The following is an 18,962-nucleotide window of genomic DNA, read 5'->3' as shown; positions in this document are numbered from 1 at the left end:
TTATGTACAATGTGAAGGATGCCATCACTGAGGAGAGTAATGACTGCGAGAAGAATGCACCAATAAGCTGCTTCAGTTAACCTACCCCGAGACTGCATCATTACTGGGAGAGTGAAAGAAGGACTGGAGCGAGACAGTAAGGCAGCTTACGACTGACCATATTACCTACGTACGGCTATACTACAGCCCATCTACTTACCTTAGTGGGTCTCTAACTTTCCTTGCTACACCTCCTCTGGGTTGTCCGCCACACTAACGTACGAATATTGCTCAGGTGTATCACTTAAGCCGGTGTTGTACTGTACGGATACTTCTACTCTCTCTCTCTCTCTCTCTCTCTCTCTCTCTCTCTCTCTCTCTCTCTCTCTCTCTCTCTCTCTCTCTCTTCAACACCAAGCTGAAGTCTTCGTCTTCAGAGATACGCGAAAGCTTTAAAATCTCCTGGGATAGGCTTAATCTTTCATCTGCAGAAACAGGATAAAGCTCTCAACTCTGGAGACATTAAAACTTTCACATTTCATTCATTTGTTTTCCTTCCTGAAGGTGAAAGCTTTAGAATCTCTCCACAGGTGAGAGCTTTAGCTTATTTCTAGAGGTGAAAGTTTCTTAGATCATCTCTGAACGTAAAGCTCTAACTCCATGGGGAGCAAGCTCTACCTTATCTGTACAGGTAAGGGCTTTAGCCTTGCAGTTGCAAGTGCAACTGTGTCATGGCAAAAAAAAGGGGAGGGGGTGCCATGGCAACTGGATAAGGGTGGTGGGGTTGGGGGTGACGATTATCACCTCTTACATCTCACACCTTAAGCATCAAACTTCTCCCTACCCTACCCCAGTAGCCTCCCCCCCCCCCCTCCTCCACCCACACCTTCCTGTGTCCCCTTGGCTTCCCTTCCTCCCTGGGTGTCTACCCTCCCTGACACCCTTTCTTCACCCTCCGTTCCACCACACCCCACCCCCTCCCATCACCACACACTGGCCAACCCTGACCTACCACTCCCTCCTTCTCCTGCCTCCCACCCTGACCCGGACGACGTGCTCCCTCCACCCTACGCATTATCCCTCCACCTCGTCACCCCTCCAGCCTTGCCCTACTCACTTCTCCACCAAAGCCACACTCTCCACCGTAAATATAAAGACATGTGCTCTGGTCGTTGACCCTGACTTGACCCTAAAGTGGCCTGACCTCCCGCAACATGACCCCAGGCACTATCGACTTGCGTACCTAGGTGACTATAGGACCTACCTCGCACTTAGCCGCCACCACCTGTGTGCCACTGCCTCGTCCCCCCACCCACCCTGCACCTCTCACATACACCCCCCCCAACTCCCCAACACAGTATCCCAGTCATCTCTCACACCCACCACAGTATCCCAGCCATCTCCTGACCTTCATGGTTTACTACGGTATGACAGTACTCCTGCCCTGCTGGGGATTACCTGGTCCCTCCTGCTGGTTGCCAGGGTCGGCCAACACTGGTCACACACGGGTCTAGCCTCCTACCACCTGGGCCAAACATCACATACTAGACCATCCTTATGGACCATCAGGTCTCCTGTTATCTGCCTTTCCCATGTACACATGCATCCCCTCCCCTGCCCCTCCACATCCTTCCTCCCTCACGTCCGTTACAGGCCAGCGTTATCAAGGTGGTGGTAACAATTCAAATATTTGCTACACCAGCACCGTGGCCGGCCGGTCGATACCCGGCCCCCACCCCTCCCCATGAGCCATAATCCTACCCCTCTCCACCTGCAGCCCCCATGAAGCCCCCAGCCTTCTCCCTCATCCCCTACCCCCATGTACCTTAACCAATACCCTCCCCCCCTCTTAAACATCACCTACCATGGTACCTTTGTAGAGACATTATCTTCCCCAGCGTGGTAGCCAACATGATATCCTTCCTGGCTTGCTACTTTCCCGGTGTGGTACCACACCCAACACAGTACTCTTCCTTGCCTAGTAATTCCCGGAGTACGATGCCTCCCCTGACTTAGAACCTCAAAAGAACACATGCTACTGTACCAAACACCTGGTCTCCCGAGAGACCAGTGACCAAGTGTCTCCCCATGTCACTTCCAGGACTCCCCTTGGGTCGGCTGCGAGACCACCTATAAGTACAGTCTCACGGAAATGGGTTTGTTGACATTTTACGTCACTTCCTGCCAGGCTGGACGTCAGAACAGCCTGGTGTGTGTGTGTGTGTGTGTGTGTGTGTGTATGGGGGGGGGGGGGGGGGAGGTCTTGCACGAAAACAAGCCAGATCTCGTTTAACACTACACTCCCCAGGAAAAACACCCAGTCATCCACACACACGAAACCGTAAAACATTCCTTCCCATCAAGTATCTTAACACACCTCAAAGTACCCACCCCTCTAGTGTACCCTTAAACACACTCGTTCAAGACACCTAATATTTTCCAGCTCTACAACACTTGTAACACTCCGACATATACAATACCCCTCGTATTATACAAACTTCAGCATAACGCAACTACATGAGACCAACCAAGGTGACTTCTCAATACCTCACAAAGACTAACTAATTTCTGTGAGACTTGAAGATCATCGGCAGACAAACACCAGAACACGACGAATTACAATGAAGAGACACCATAAGGCATAGTGACCCCAGTCATGTGCCAGTGGTAACCTTGTGACGAGACATGACTAAGCCATGAACCGTAATGTACGAATAGAAAGTAATGAATTAACTTCCCACATGAATGACGACGCCAGAAACACTATACAACAAACAAGCAATATAAGAGCAGAGGACATGTGATACTTCTAACTGTAGCATAAACACGTACATCAAAAATGAAGCACATTCTTATAAAAATTTACCATACATTACCGAGATCCTATTTCCTCCAGCACCAGAATATAATCCACTGGCTGCAACCCGGGCAGGAGCCTACCCTTTGTCTGGACCGACAACCGGTCCTCCTGCTGTTCTAAACTTACTTCTCGTAGATCACACCACCAGCAGACACTCTGCTGACACTACCTACCTTGTACACCAGGCCCAGCCTTGGATGCAGCAGTCAGTAAACGAGGAAATGATGAAAAACGTGCTCAAAATAAGAAAGAATTATGCCAGCATAATGAAAACTCTTCATGTATAATGCAGATCAATACAGAAAGAGATATGTACGTGAGGAAGCATTATGTCCAGGAATAATGAAACAAACTGACAATAATAGTGAAGTATACAGAGCATGAGAAGAAGTACCTAGTATGAACTTATTATCATAACAAAACGACCATTTAGAGACTCAAGGAGTGGATCACCAGCTTAAAGTAGTACGAAACATGATAATGAAGAGGAAAAATATGAGGAAAAGCAGAAGGTTAGCATCTACGACGTAAGTACATGTGTCTTTTGTGAGAAAGGCTCGGCAGCGTTAACAGCTGTAGGGAAGTCAATACTTGATACAGGGGCAGTGATAATGATGAAAAGCTGTCGTTGACGAGAGCAAGGATGGACGGAGGGATGAAGAGTGATACAAACATAGTAATCATTATAAACAAAATGTAAAGAGACTTATGGCAGACGACGGACCCGATCAGTCAACTGTTACATGAACACGTAACGTTACCTATGGCTGGACTGGAATCACGTAACGTGCCTTCTGAAGGCATGATATAACAAGGAAGAAGAGTATGTGTCATGAAGACAAACATTGGTGTGGGCAGGACATGAACAGGGAGGGTAACCTCACCGTCTCGGCCCAGTGTAAGGCCGCTTCCATTATCTTATCTTAATCTGCTGCCGCCCTTATCTATCCCCTCATCACCCTCACTCTACCTCCCCCCCCCCCCTAGTTAACACCACCACAGTCCTTCTACCCTGCCTTACTCATACCTCACACTAGTCCTACTTCCCTGCCTCACTCATACCTCACCCTCATCCTACTGCCCTGACTCACTGATACCTGACCCTAGTCCTTCTTCCCTATGCCATTCATACCTCACCTCAGTCTTGCTGACCCGCCTCACTCCCGGTGTAATGCCCTACTCATACTCAACTTCATCCTGCTATTTCACCTTACAGACACTTCACAATTACACTCAGTCATCCTCTCTTCACACATGCTTGCAATATGTCCAAACAGCACACCCTGTCCAGGTCTAAAAATCGTACTTGGCTACTACCACATCCTCACACAAAATGCTGTCCTCATGAATTTCATTTCCAACACATCCACCACCTTTCATTCTCTTGTATTTACCTTCCATAGCTCAGCAATACAGTGAAGCTGGGACAACTATACCATTAAAAAGTACACATTTCTTCCTCCACAGCCAGTGGCCTCTCATTCCACACTCCCTAGTGCACCCACAAACTTTACCCCTAAACCTGGAGGCAACTCAAAAAGGTAGATAAACATTCACCAAATCACATGTATAACTTGGATATTTCATTTATTTCATTATATTTATTTTGCTTTGTCGCTGTCTCCTGTGTTAGAGAGGTAGCGCAAGGAAACAGACGAAAGAATGGCCCAACCCACCCACATACACATGTATATACATACACGTCCACACACGCAAGTATGCATACCTATACATCTCAACGTATACACATATATACACACACATACATATACATATATACACATGTACATAATTCATACTGTTTGCCTTTATTCATTCCCGTGCAACCTCGCCACACATGAAATAACAACCCCCCACCCCCTCATGTGTGCGAGGTAGCGCTAGGAAAAGACAACAAAGGCCACATTCGTTCACACTCAGTCTCTAGCTGTCATGTAATAATGCACCGAAACCACAGCTCCCTTTCCACATCCAGGCCCCACAGAACTTTCCATGGTTTACCCCAGACGCTTCACATGCCCTGGTTCAATCCATTGACAGCACGTCGACCCCGGTATACCACATCGTTCCAATTCACTCTACTCCTTGCATGCCTTTCACCCTCCTGCATGTTCAGGCCCCGATCACTCAAAATCTTTTTCACTCCATCTTTCCACCTCCAATTTGGTCTCCCACTTCTCGTTCCCTCCACCTCCGACACATACATCCTCTTTGTCAATCTCTCCTCACTCATTCTCTCCATGTGGCCAAACCATTATAAAACACCCTCTTCTGCTCTCTCAACCACACTCTTTTTATTACCACACATCTCTCTGACCCTATTATTACTTACTCAATCAAACCACCTCACACCAAATATTGTCCTCAAGCATCTGGATATTTATATATATTAAAAAGGCATGTGATGAAATATATGAAAGCATAGCGAGAGAGCTGGAATCATCATTCAATGCCATACCTGGACAACTAAGAAATGTATATTTAGTGAACAGAAAAAATTCAAAAGCTATATTCTTCCAAACAGCATCGCCTTCAACCTAATCAGTGTGCATAAGTTCTGTCAGTGTTATATTCGATGAGGTTGGGGGATGTGTGAATATAGGTTACTGAAATGGGAGGCAAAGATAAGCTTCTCAATTCTATTTCAAAGTTGGTGGATTGTTAATGAGTGATTTGGGTAGGAGGAGTCTAGTGTTGCTGCACAAAACTGCACATGGCCCTAAATACTACATTACTCCAATTCATCCCTTACACTTTACACCCTCCTGCATGTTTAGGCCCTAAGCCCTCGAAACCTTTTTCCTTCCATTGATAAATATATGTAATTCTTATATATACATAACTCAAAATAAAAATTAAAGAACATCCTCTTCAGCTTTCAATTTGTTTTTATACTAACTGACATAGTATGGGCAAAACATATTCTAATCAAAGACTATCTATGGTTAAAGAAACAAAGTGATAGGAAGAGGGAGTACAAATTAATCAGGGTTCTCAGATGTTTGTAGACCTGACTATTAAGGGTAAAAAGGTTATACAAAGAAGAAAAGGCAAAAAAAAAAGAAGCAAATTCCAGAGCTTAGCCGTTTGAGGGAAGAAGGATGTATCATAGTGGTCTGTTCTCAAGTGACCCGTCTCCACACACAAACTGTGGGCAGCAGCAGCCTGATGCATGCTTAGAGTCTAAGCCTCTGAAGCTGGGACACATGCAAACACCTTATAAAAACAGTGCATATATAATACCTGTAAAAAAAAAAAGATCAACAATATCATGGCATACAGAAATGGGTAGTTGATAAGAAGTGATGCCAAAAATCAGTAATAAAGAAAGCTTTTGATCTGACTCCAGTTGATAAAGTGGAGTAAAAGCCACCTCATATGTGTGAGCTGTATTCCATACTGGGACATACAAAAACCACTACAGGTATTAAGCAGTTGCTCACCAAAAAAAGAAAAAAATTAAAGAACATACAAAACTCAGGTTTTTGGAAAGTACACTTTGTGATGATTATGAGGGATTCCCTCAACAGAATGGAGCAATTGGTTATGCTTAACATGTTCATGTTATTACAGGGTTGATTTATGTTCTAAAATTGAGCAGAGGGGAAAATGACTTTAAATCACCAGCAAACCTTGTACTGCAAAATGTACTGGTATTCAGGAGAGAATGGGATTGTAAGTGTGTTATGAAGTTAGAATTGAGAAGAGTTTTGAAGACGTTGGAGATAGAAGTGACAGCAATGGGTTGGTAGAGGGGTTAGAGTGGTCTCTATTCATAGGGATAGGCTGCATCATCCAAGAGGAAGGACAAATCAGTTTTTAGACAAAGGCAAAATGGAAAGCAAGCATTGGAGTTAGCTCCTATAGGACTTGAGGAGGTATGCTATTCACCCTACAGTCCTTGTCCATCTGGAGGAGGAAGAGTACTTGGAACACCTAGTATTAAGAGAATATAGGAGATAGCACAAGTTCAGTGGGAGGTGACGGAGGTGGAGGATTAGAAGCAGAAACATCTAAAATTGAATTTGATGAGGATTTAGCACTAAAAAGAGTGAGTTTATTAGTTGAGGAGTCAGCTTTGTGGTAAATATCTATATAACTGTCCACAGCAATGAGTACTTTCGATACCAAATAAATCATATTCATATCAAGCACCTCTCTACTTTTCCCTGGAAGATTATTATGGATGATTAAGTTCCTGCGTTACCCTTACTACAATACGTGCACATGCAGTTACACACTAGAAAGATAACTACACACAACATACCTGTTGGTTCTGATCCTCCTGCCAGACGACTTGTTTACTGGACTGCTGTGGGTGTGGGTGGTGATTGTGGTGTTCTGAGCTCTGTAAACCATCTGCCCACTCATGATCAGGGACATGGCTCAGGGATGGTGCACTGCCTCCAACATCCCAACCCCACTCAGAACTTTTACCTTTCAGCTCTCTCAGTTCAGCCTGGAGAATCAACTCATCATCATTTACATATGCCATCAACATACTCATTTCTGTCTACAGGCTCCCTATACTTCTGATTGTTTTGCATTAACATTCATATGGGGTTATATATCAATATCATGCATTCCAGGATCCTTGTATGAGGCTCCTACTATTCTAAGGCTGCATTCAATCATAGAACAAGGGTAAATGGACTCCTTTAGAGTCAGAAGGTCCTTGACAAGACTGTACTCCTTTCTGTCCACTATCGAAGATACAGCCACACTGAAGGGGCTTTCTCACTTATGGCGTCAACCACTTGCAGGAGGAGTTCAGTGACACTTGAGGAAAATAAACACAAATACATAATGTAATATATGCAGGTTGAGCATTCCCTTATCCGAAATGCTTAAGACCAGTGGTGTTTCGGATTTTGGAATTTTGCATATACATACTGATATTTGGAAAACAGGATGGTATGGAAACAAACAGGTTAGAGCTGAGACATACCTCAACATTTCGACCACTCAACCATCTTCCTCGAGATAACAGCATTCTGGCAAGCGATGGTCACTCGGTCAGATGCCTTGGCGTGTAGCTTTCTGATCGGATCGCTTATCCTGCTGCCTCCATCTGTTCACAGTGGTCTCCGCTGCCTGATGTTATTAGCAGATGAACCCAGACATTGTGTTAACGTTGTTCTTAATCCCTTCCTCTAGGTAAGCTCTCACATTATCACCAAACAATTTGTCACCTGCCTGTAGTTGCCATGGCGTTGACCATTGTGATAGTGTGAAAGCTTACCTAGAGGGAGGGATTAAGAACAATGATCTGCTGCTCATGTCAGGCAGCGGAGGTCACTCTGAACGGGTGCAGGCAGCAGGTCAAGCGATCCAATCAGAGAACGACATGCCAAGGTGTCCAACCGTGAGACAATAACTTCCTGGGAAATATGGTCCCGCCGAATGCTAGAATCAGTATCACCTGAGAAAGACGGTTGAACAGTCGAAACGTTGAGGCATGTCTCAGCTCCAACCCGTTTGTTTCCATACCATCTTGTTTTCCATATCTGCCATGATGGATAATAGATAGTGAGATACCTTGGGGATGGGACCCAAGTCTAAACACAAAATCCATTTATGTTCCATATACAACTTATACACATAGCCTGAAGGTAATGTATATTATATTTTTAGTATTTTTGCACATGAAATAATGTTTGTGTAACAATGAACCATTAGAAAGCTCAGGTGTCACAACATCAGTCACCCATGTGGACAATCTGTGGTTGTGTGGCATCACCTTCATTCCTGACTCTATTTATAAGCTATTGATAAGCAATCAATATCTTACACTTATTCATAAGAGAATAAGCAAAAAACTGAGTAATACACATAGGTCTGGCAGTGATGGTTTGTAACAAACTGGCGCCAACAGAGCGTCTGAGCCCAGCATGGGCAAGTGAGATAAGGTGTGGAATCTTCCACTTTGTAACGTCATGTCGCATCTCAAAAAAAAGGATTATTTCGAATTGCGGATTTTCGGATTAGGAATGCTAAACATATATATTTATTTATTCATTTATTTTGCTTTGTCGCTGTCTCCCGCATTAGCAAGGTAGCGCAAGGAAACAGACAAAAGAATGGCCCAACCCACCCACATACACATGTATATACATACATGTCCACACACACAAATATACATACCTATACATCTCAACGTACACATATATATACACACACAGACATATACATATATACACATGTACATAATTCATACTGTCTGCCTTTATTTATTCCCATCGCCACCTTGCCACACAAGGAATAACAACCCCCTCCCCCCTCATGTGTGCGAGGTAGCGCTAGGAAAAGACAACAAAGGCCACATTTGTTCACACTCAGTCTCTAGCTGTCATGTAATAATGCACCGAAACCACAGCTCCCTTTCCACATCCAGGCCCCACAGAACTATCCATGGTTTACCCCAGATGCTTCACATGCCTTGGTTCAATGCATTGACAGCACGTCGACCCCGGCATACCACATCGTTCCAATTCACTCTATTCCTTGCACGCCTTTCCCCCTCCTGCATGTTCAGGCCCCAATCACACAAAATCTTTTTCACTCCATCTTTCCACCTCCAATTTGGTCTCCCACTTCTCCTCGTTCCCTCCACCTCTGGCACATATATCCTCTTGGTCAATCTTTCCTCACTCATTCTCTTCATGTGACCAAACCATTTCAAAACACCCTCTTCTGCTCTCAACCACACTCTTTTCATTACCACACATCTCTCTTACCCTTTCATTGCTTACTCGATCAAACCACCGCACACCACATATTATCCTTAAACATCTCATTTCACAACCATATACCACTGTTGGGACCACTATTCCTTCAAACATACCCATTTTTGCTTTCCGAGATAACGTTCTCAACTTCCACACATTCTTCAATGCTCCCAGAATTTTCGCCCCCTCCCCCACCCTATGATTCACTTCCGCTTCCAAGGTTCTATCCACTGCCAAATCCACTCCCAGATATCTAAAACACTTCACTTCCTCCAGTTTTTCTCCATTCAAACTTACCTCCCAATTGACTTGTCCCTCAACCCTACTGTACCTAATAACCTTACTCTTATTCATATTTACTCTCAGCTTTCTTCTTTCACACACTTTAGAAAACTCAGTCACCAGCTTCTGCAGTTTCCCACCCGAATCAGCCACCAGCACTGTATCATCAGCGAACAACAACTGACTCACTTCCCAAGCTCTCTCATCCATAACAGACTGCATACTTGCCCTTCTTTCCAAAACTCTTGCATTCACCTCCCTAACAACCCCATCCATAAACAAATTAAATAACCATGGAGACATCACACACCCCTGCCGCAAACCAACATTCACTGAGAACCAATCACTTTCCTCTCTTCCTACACGTACACATGCCTTACATCCTCAATAAAAACTTTTCACTGCTTCTAACAACTTGCCTCCCACACCATATATTCTTAATACCTTCCAAAAAGCATCTCTATCAACTCTTATCATATGCCTACTCCAGATCCATAAATGCTACATACAAATCCATTTGCTTTTCTAAGTATTTCTCACATACATTCTTCAAAGCAAACACCTGATCCACACATCCTCTACCACTTCTGAAACCACACTGCTCTTCCCCAATCTGATGCTCTGTACATGCCTTCACCCTCTCAATCAATACCCTCCCATATAATTTACCAGGAATACTACAAACTTATACCTCTGTAATTTGAGCACTCACTCTTATCCCCTTTGCCTTTGTACAATGGCACTATGCAAGCATTCCGCCAATCCTAAGGCACCTCACCATGAGTCATACATACATTAAATAGCCTTACCAACCACTCAACAATACAGTCACCCCATTTTTTAATAAATTCCACTGCAATACCATCCAAACCCGCTGCCTTGCCAGCTTTCACCTTCCCCTAAGCTTTTACTACCTCCTCTCTGTTAACCAAATCATTCTCCCTAACCCTCTCACTTTGCACACCACCTCGACCAAAACACCCTATATCTGCCACTCTATCATCAAACACATTCAACAAACCTTCAAAATACTCCATCTCCTCACATCACCACTACTTGTTATCACCTCCCCATTTGCCCCCTTCACTGATGTTCCCATTTGTTCCCTTGTCTTAAGCACTTTATTTACCTCCTTCCAAAACATCTTTTTACCCTCACTAAAATTTAATGATACTCTCTCAACCCAACTCACATTTGCCCTCTTTTTCACCTCTTGCACCTTTCTCCTGACCTCCTGCCTCTTTCTTTTATACATCTCATTTGCATTATTTCCCTGCAAAAATAGTCCAAATGCCTCTCTCTTCTCTTTCACTAAAAATCTTACTTCTTCATCCCACCACTCACTAGTGAGTACCCTTTCTAATCTGCCCACCTCTCACGCTTCTCATGCCACAAGCATCTTTTGCACAAGCCATCACTGCTTCCCTAAATACATCACATTCTTCCCACACTCCCCTTACGTCCTTTGTTCTCACCTTTTTCCATTCTGTACTCAGTCTCTCCTGGTACTTCCTTACACAAGAGGAATATATATATATATATATATATATATATATATATATATATATATATATATATATATTTTTTTTTTTTTTTTTTTTTTATACTTTGTCGCTGTCTCCCACGTTTGCGAGGTAGCGCGAGGAAACAGACGAAAGAAATGGCCCAACCCCCATACACACGTACATACACACGTCCACACACGCAAATATACATACCTACACAGCTTTCCATGGTTTACCCCAGACGCTTCACATGCCTTGATTCAATCCACTGACAGCACGTCAACCCCTGTATACCACATCGCTCCAATTCACTCTATTCCTTGCCCTCCTTTCACCCTCCTGCATGTTCAGGCCCCGATCACACAAAATCTTTTTCACTCCATCTTTCCACCTCCAATTTGGTCTCCCTCTTCTCCTCGTTCCCTCCACCTCCGACACATATATCCTCTTGGTCAATCTTTCCTCACTCATTCTCTCCATGTGCCCAAACCATTTCAAAACACCCTCTTCTGCTCTCTCAACCACGCTCTTTTTATTTCCACACATCTCTCTTACCCTTACGTTACTTACTCGATCAAACCACCTCACACCACACATTGTCCTCAAACATCTCATTTCCAGCACATCCATCCTCCTGCGCACAACTCTATCCATAGCCCACGCCTCGCAACCATACAACATTGTTGGAACCACTATTCCTTCAAACATACCCATTTTTGCTTTCCGAGATAATGTTCTCGACTTCCACACATTTTTCAAGGCTCCCAAAATTTTCGCCCCCTCCCCCACCCTATGATCCACTTCCGCTTCCATGGTTCCATCCGCTGACAGATCCACTCCCAGATATCTAAAACACTTCACTTCCTCCAGTTTTTCTCCATTCAAACTCACCTCCCAATTGACTTGACCCTCAACCCTACTGTACCTAATAACCTTGCTCTTATTCACATTTACTCTTATTTTATTATAATACTTGATCACCATGTCCCACTTAAGGAAGGTAGCGCAAGGAAACAGACAAAAGAATGGCCCACCCCACCCACACACACATGTGTATATGTATATATACACAGATGTATATATATATATATATATATATATATATATATATTATTTATTTTATTTTTTATTATACTTTGTCGCTGTCTCCCGCGTTTGCGAGGTAGCGCAAGGAAACAGACGAAAGAAATGGCCCAACCCCCCCCCCCATACACATGTATATACATACGTCCACACACGCAAATATACATACCTACACAGCTTTCCATGGTTTACCCCAGACGCTTCACATGCCTTGCTTCAATCCACTAACAGCACGTCAACCCCGGTATACCACATCGCTCCAATTCACTCTATTCCTTGCCCTCCTTTCACCCTCCTGCATGTTCAGGCCCCGATCACACAAAATCTTTTTCACTCCATCTTTCCACCTCCAATTTGGTCTCCCTCTTCTCCTTGTTCCCTCCACCTCCGACACATATATCCTCTTGGTCAATCTTTCCTCACTCATCCTCTCCATGTGCCCAAACCACTTCAAAACACCCTCTTCTGCTCTCTCAACCACGCTCTTTTTATTTCCACACATCTCTCTTACCCTTACGTTACTCACTCGATCAAACCACCTCACACCACACATTGTCCTCAAACATCTCATTTCCAGCACATCCATCCTCCTGCGCACAACTCTATCCATAGCCCACGCCTCGCAACCATACAACATTGTTGGAACCACTATTCCTTCAAACATACCCATTTTTGCTTTCCGGGATAATGTTCTCGACTTCCACACATTTTTCAAGGCTCCCAAAATTTTTGCCCCCTCCCCCACCCTATGATCCACTTCCGCTTCCATGGTTCCATCCGCTGACAGATCCACTCCCAGATATCTAAAACACTTCACTTCCTCCAGTTTTTCTCCATTCAAACTCACCTCCCAATTGACTTGACCCTCAACCCTACTGTACCTAATAACCTTGCTCTTATTCACATTTACTCTTAACTTTCTTCTTCCACACACTTTACCAAACTCCGTCACCAGCTTCTGCAGTTTCTCACATGAATCAGCCACCAGCGCTGTATCATCAGCGAACAACAACTGACTCACTTCCCAAGCTCTCTCATCCCCAACAGACTTCATACTTGCCCCTCTTTCCAAGACTCTTGCATTTACCTCCCTAACAACCCCATCCATAAACAAATTAAACAACCATGGAGACATCACACACCCCTGCCGCAAACCTACATTCACTGAGAACCAATCACTTTCCTCTCTTCCTACACGTACACATGCCTTACATCCTCGATAAAAACTTTTCACTGCTTCTAACAACTTGCCTCCCACACCATATATTCTTAATACCTTCCACAGAGCATCTCTATCAACTCTATCATATGCCTTCTCCAGATCCATAAATGCTACATACAAATCCATTTGCTTTTCTAAGTATTTCTCACATACATTCTTCAAAGCAAACACCTGATCCACACATCCTCTACCACTTCTGAAACCACACTGCTCTTCCCCAATCTGATGCTCTGTACATGCCTTCACCCTCTCAATCAATACCCTCCCATATAATTTACCAGGAATACTCAACAAACTTATACCTCTGTAATTTGAGCACTCACTCTTATCCCCTTTGCCTTTGTACAATGGCACTATGCACGCATTCCGCCAATCCTCAGGCACCTCACCATGAGTCATACATACATTAAATAACCTTACCAACCAGTCAACAATACAGTCACCCCCTTTTTTTATAAATTCCACTGCAATACCATCCAAACCTGCTGCCTTGCCGGCTTTCATCTTCCGCAAAGCTTTTACTACCTCTTCTCTGTTTACCAAATCATTTTCCCTAACCCTCTCACTTTGCACACCACCTCGACCAAAACACCCTATATCTGCCACTCTGTCATCAGACACATTCAACAAACCTTCAAAATACTCATTCCATCTCCTTCTCACATCACCACTACTTGTTATCACCTCCCCATTTACGCCCTTCACTGAAGTTCCCATTTGCTCCCTTGTCTTACGCACCCTATTTACCTCCTTCCAGAACATCTTTTTATTCTCCCTAAAATTTACTGATAGTCTCTCACCCCAACTCTCATTTGCCCTTTTTTTCACCTCTTGCACCTTTCTCTTGACCTCTTGTCTCTTTCTTTTATACTTCTCCCACTCAATTGCATTTTTTCCCTGCAAAAATCGTCCAAATGCCTCCCTCTTCTCTTTCACTAATACTCTTACTTCTTCATCCCACCACTCACTACCCTTTCTAAACAGCCCACCTCCCACTCTTCTCATGCCACAAGCATCTTTTGCGCAATCCATCACTGATTCCCTAAATACATCCCATTCCTCCCCCACTCCCCTTACTTCCATTGTTCTCACCTTTTTCCATTCTGTACACAGTCTCTCCTGATACTTCCTCACACAGGTCTCCTTCCCAAGCTCACTTACTCTCACCACCTTCTTCACCCCAACATTCACTCTTCTTTTCTGAAAACCCATACTAATCTTCACCTTAGCCTCCACAAGATAATGATCAGACATATATATATATATATATATATATATATATATATATATTCGTACATCAGTCTCCCCTTCTTGTCCCCTTCACTTCTGACATACATCCTCCTTGTCAACCTCTCCTTACTCATCCTCCCCATATGTTTAAACAAATCCAGTGCAACCTCTTTAGCTCTCTCTGACATACGCTTCTTTTCATTACACTTGTCTCTTAATCTATCATCTTTCTATCAACCTTCTTTATATCACATACTGTACTGAAATATTTCATTTCCATACCATCCACCCTCTTTCGTACTTTGACATCTATGGCTGAACTGTATAACATAAGGAACTGTAAAAAGTATAGTTTTCACGAAACTGGCTGTATCAAAACAGGTTTTACTCTAGTGATAGTGTACTTAAATTTGAGCAAATACATGGCTCACATAAGTAGAGGTATCAGCCTCTGTGTTTCTGACTGTAAAATCACTATTGTAGCTAACAAGCATTGATCCTCTAAGCTCTGTCCTTTTTTAAACCTTCCAAATATGCCAGCACATTTGTATACGAGGTATGCATGTGTATAGTTCCTGTCATTAGAGAAAAGCAAAAACAGACTGTACATAAAATGCTGCTCAAAAGGCTGCATATACAAAAAGTGTAACAAATTAAAGATATATATAATACACCAGCTAGATATAGATGATATAATGTACGCGAGAAAGAGGAATCAAAAGTGAGTTGTGCCTTATAGGTTTTGAGTTCATACACACTTGAGAACCATATGTACTGTGGAGTGTACACATGACAAATTTTCACACATGGGTTGTATACTGGGTGAAGTGTTCATATGGCTTAGAGTTAATATGAGGGTCACATAGACGGTGATATGAACTCAAAGTAAGATTAAGACCAAAAAAAATTGTAATTGTATAAGACTGAAAATACACAAGGCTAAGTACAGTATCCATGACATGAATTGTTTTGAAGGTGGAGTTGTACATACAGTCAAATGTACATAAATGGGTGCTTCATAAAGCGGAGAGAACATCAAAATGAATGCAAACACAAAGACTAAACAAAATTCATGATGACTACATTACGTTAAATGTTCAAACAAGGCTTACATTCCAAACAAAATGTAACTGTGACACAATGAAGCATAGTAGGAAAGCTGTGGTAAATGAAGTGTCATACGTACCTCACGCTGGTGGAGCTGCTCACGGAGATGGTTGACTTGGTGCGCAGCGTGCAGATCAGCTGCATGAAGTCGCTCCTCAACCTCTGCCCGAGCCTGCTTACACTCCTCCAACTGATGAATCAAAATTATTCATTGGTTAGCATACACGATATCTGCTAGAAAAATTACCCCTCATACATACCATTTCCACAGTTAGCATCATATGAAGCAAAAGATAATGATGTGGTACAGTTTACTCATACATTCATGAATAATAAGAGTGTACAAGCATGAATGGAATATACAAATATATATTTTTTTTTTTCTTTGTCGCTGTCTCCCGCGTTTGCGAGGTAGCGCAAGGAAACAGACGAAAGAAATGGCCCAACCCACCCCCATACACATGCCCTGATTCAATCCACTGACAGCACGTCAACCCCGGTATACCACATCGCTCCAATTCACTCTATTCCTTGCCCTCCTTTCACCCTCCTGCATGTTCAGGCCCCGATCACACAAAATCTTTTTCACTCCATCTTTCCACCTCCAATTTGGTCTCCCTCTTCTCCTCGTTCCCTCCACCTCCGACACATATATCCTCTTGGTCAATCTTTCCTCACTCATTCTCTCCATGTGTCCAAACCACTTCAAAACACCCTCTTCTGCTCTCTCAACCACGCTCTTTTTATTTCCACACATCTCTCTTACCCTTACGTTACTCGATCAAACCACCTCACACCACACATTGTCCTCAAACATCTCATTTCCAGCACCTCCATCCTCCTGCGCACAACTCTATCCATAGCCCACGCCTCGCAACCATACAACATTGTTGGAACCACTATTCCTTCAAACATACCCATTTTTGCTTTCCGAGATAATGTTCTCGACTTCCACACATTCTTCAAGGCCCCCAGAATTTTCGCCCCCTCCCCCACCCTATGATCCACTTCCGCTTCCATGGTTCCATCCGCTGCCAGATCCACTCCCAGATATCTAAAACACCTCACTTCCTCCAGTTTTTTTCCATTCAAACTCATCTCCCAACCGACTTGACCCTCAACCCTACTGTACCTAATAACCTTGCTCTTATTCACATTTACTCTTAACTTTCTTCTTCCACACACTTTACCAAACTCAGTCACCAGCTTCTGCAGTTTCTCACATGAATCAGCCACCAGCGCTGTATCATCAGCGAACAACAACTGACTCACTTCCCAAGCTCTCTCATCCCCAACAGACTTCATACTTGCCCCTCTTTCCAAAACTCTTGCATTCACCTCCCTAACAACCCCATCCATAAACAAATTAAACAACCATGGAGACATCACACACCCCTGCCGCAAACCTACATTCACTGAGAACCAATCACTTTCCTCTCTTCCTACACATACACATGCCTTACATCCTCGATAAAAACTTTTCACTGCTTCTAACAACTTTCCTCCCACACCATATATTCTTAATACCTTCCACAGAGCATCTCTATCAACTCTATCATATGCCTTCTCCAGATCCATAAATTTCTACATACAAATCCATTTGCTTTTCTAAGTATTTCTCACAAACATTCTTCAAAGCAAACACCTGATCCACACATCCTCTACCACTTCTGAAACCACACTGCTCTTCCCAATCTGATGCTCTGTACATGCCTTCACCCTCTCAATCAATCCCCTCCCATATAATTTACCAGAATAACTAACAAACTTATACCTCTGTAATTTGAGCACTCACTCTTATCCCCTTTGCCTTTGTACAATGGCACTATGCAAGCATTCCCGCCATCCTAAGGCAAACCTCACCAATGAGTCATACATACATTAAATAGCCTTACCAACCACTCAACAATACAGTCACCCCATTTTTTAAATAAATTCCACTGCAATACCATCCAAAACCCGCTGCCTTGCCAGCTTTCACCTTCCCCTAAGCTTTTACTACACCCCTCTCTGTTAAACCAAATCATTCTCCCTAACCCTCTCACTTTGCACACCACCTCGACCAAAACACCCTATATCTGCCACTCTATCATCAAACACATTCAACAAACCTTCAAAATACTCCATCTCCTCACATCACCACTACTTGTTATCACCTCCCCATTTCCCCCCTTCACTGATGTTCCCATTTGTTCCCTTGTCTTAAGCACTTTATTTACCTCCTTCCAAAACATTTTTTTAAACCTCACTAAAATTTAATGATACTCTCTCAACCCACTCACATTTGCCCTCTTTTTCACCTCTTGCACCTTTCTCCTGACCTCCTGCCTCTTTCTTTTATACATCTCATTTGCATTATTTCCCTGCAAAAATAGTCCAAATGCCTCTCTCTTCTCTTCACTAAAAATCTTACTTCTTCATCCCACCACTCACTAGTGAGTACCCTTTCTAATCTGCCCACCTCTCACGCTTCTCATGCCACAAGCATCTTTTGCACAAGCCATCACTGCTTCCCTAAATTACATCACATTCTTCCCACACTCCCCTTACGTCCTTTGTTCTCACCTTTTTCCATTCTGTACTCAGTCTCTCCTGGTACTTCCTTACACAAGAGGAATATATATATATATATATATATATATATATATATATATTATATATAATATATATATTTTTTTTTTTTTTTTTTTTTTATACTTTGTCGCTGTCTCCCCGTTTGCGAGGTAGCGCGAGGAAACAGACGAAAGAAATGGCCCAACCCCATACACACGTACATACACACGTCCACACACCGCAAATATACATACCTACACAGCTTTCCATGGTTTACCCCAGACGCTTCACATGCCTTGATTCAATCCACTGACAGCACGTCAACCCCTGTATACCACATCGCTCCAATTCACTCTATTCCTTGCCCTCCTTTCACCCTCCTGCATGTTCAGGGCCCCGATCACACAAAATCT

General features: G+C 43.3%; 1 protein-coding gene across 1 annotated transcript in view; it reads right to left on the bottom strand.

Annotated features, from left to right (window-relative positions):
• Positions 1-16,199, bottom strand: part of LOC139757379 (uncharacterized) — a 158,350-nt gene extending 142,151 nt beyond the window's left edge. Inside the window, exons 1-2 of the mRNA XM_071677807.1 lie at positions 16,076-16,199; positions 7,107-7,298 (exon numbers count right to left, since the gene is read on the bottom strand). The gene's annotated coding sequence lies outside the window, so the exon portion shown is untranslated. The remainder of the gene's footprint in view (positions 1-7,106; positions 7,299-16,075) is intronic.
• Positions 16,200-18,962: the final 2,763 nt, after the last annotated feature.

Source organism: Panulirus ornatus, chromosome 26 (genome assembly GCF_036320965.1).
Source record: "Panulirus ornatus isolate Po-2019 chromosome 26, ASM3632096v1, whole genome shotgun sequence".
Lineage (NCBI taxonomy): Eukaryota > Metazoa > Arthropoda > Malacostraca > Decapoda > Palinuridae > Panulirus > Panulirus ornatus.
This window is presented reverse-complemented; position numbering and strand designations above follow the sequence as displayed.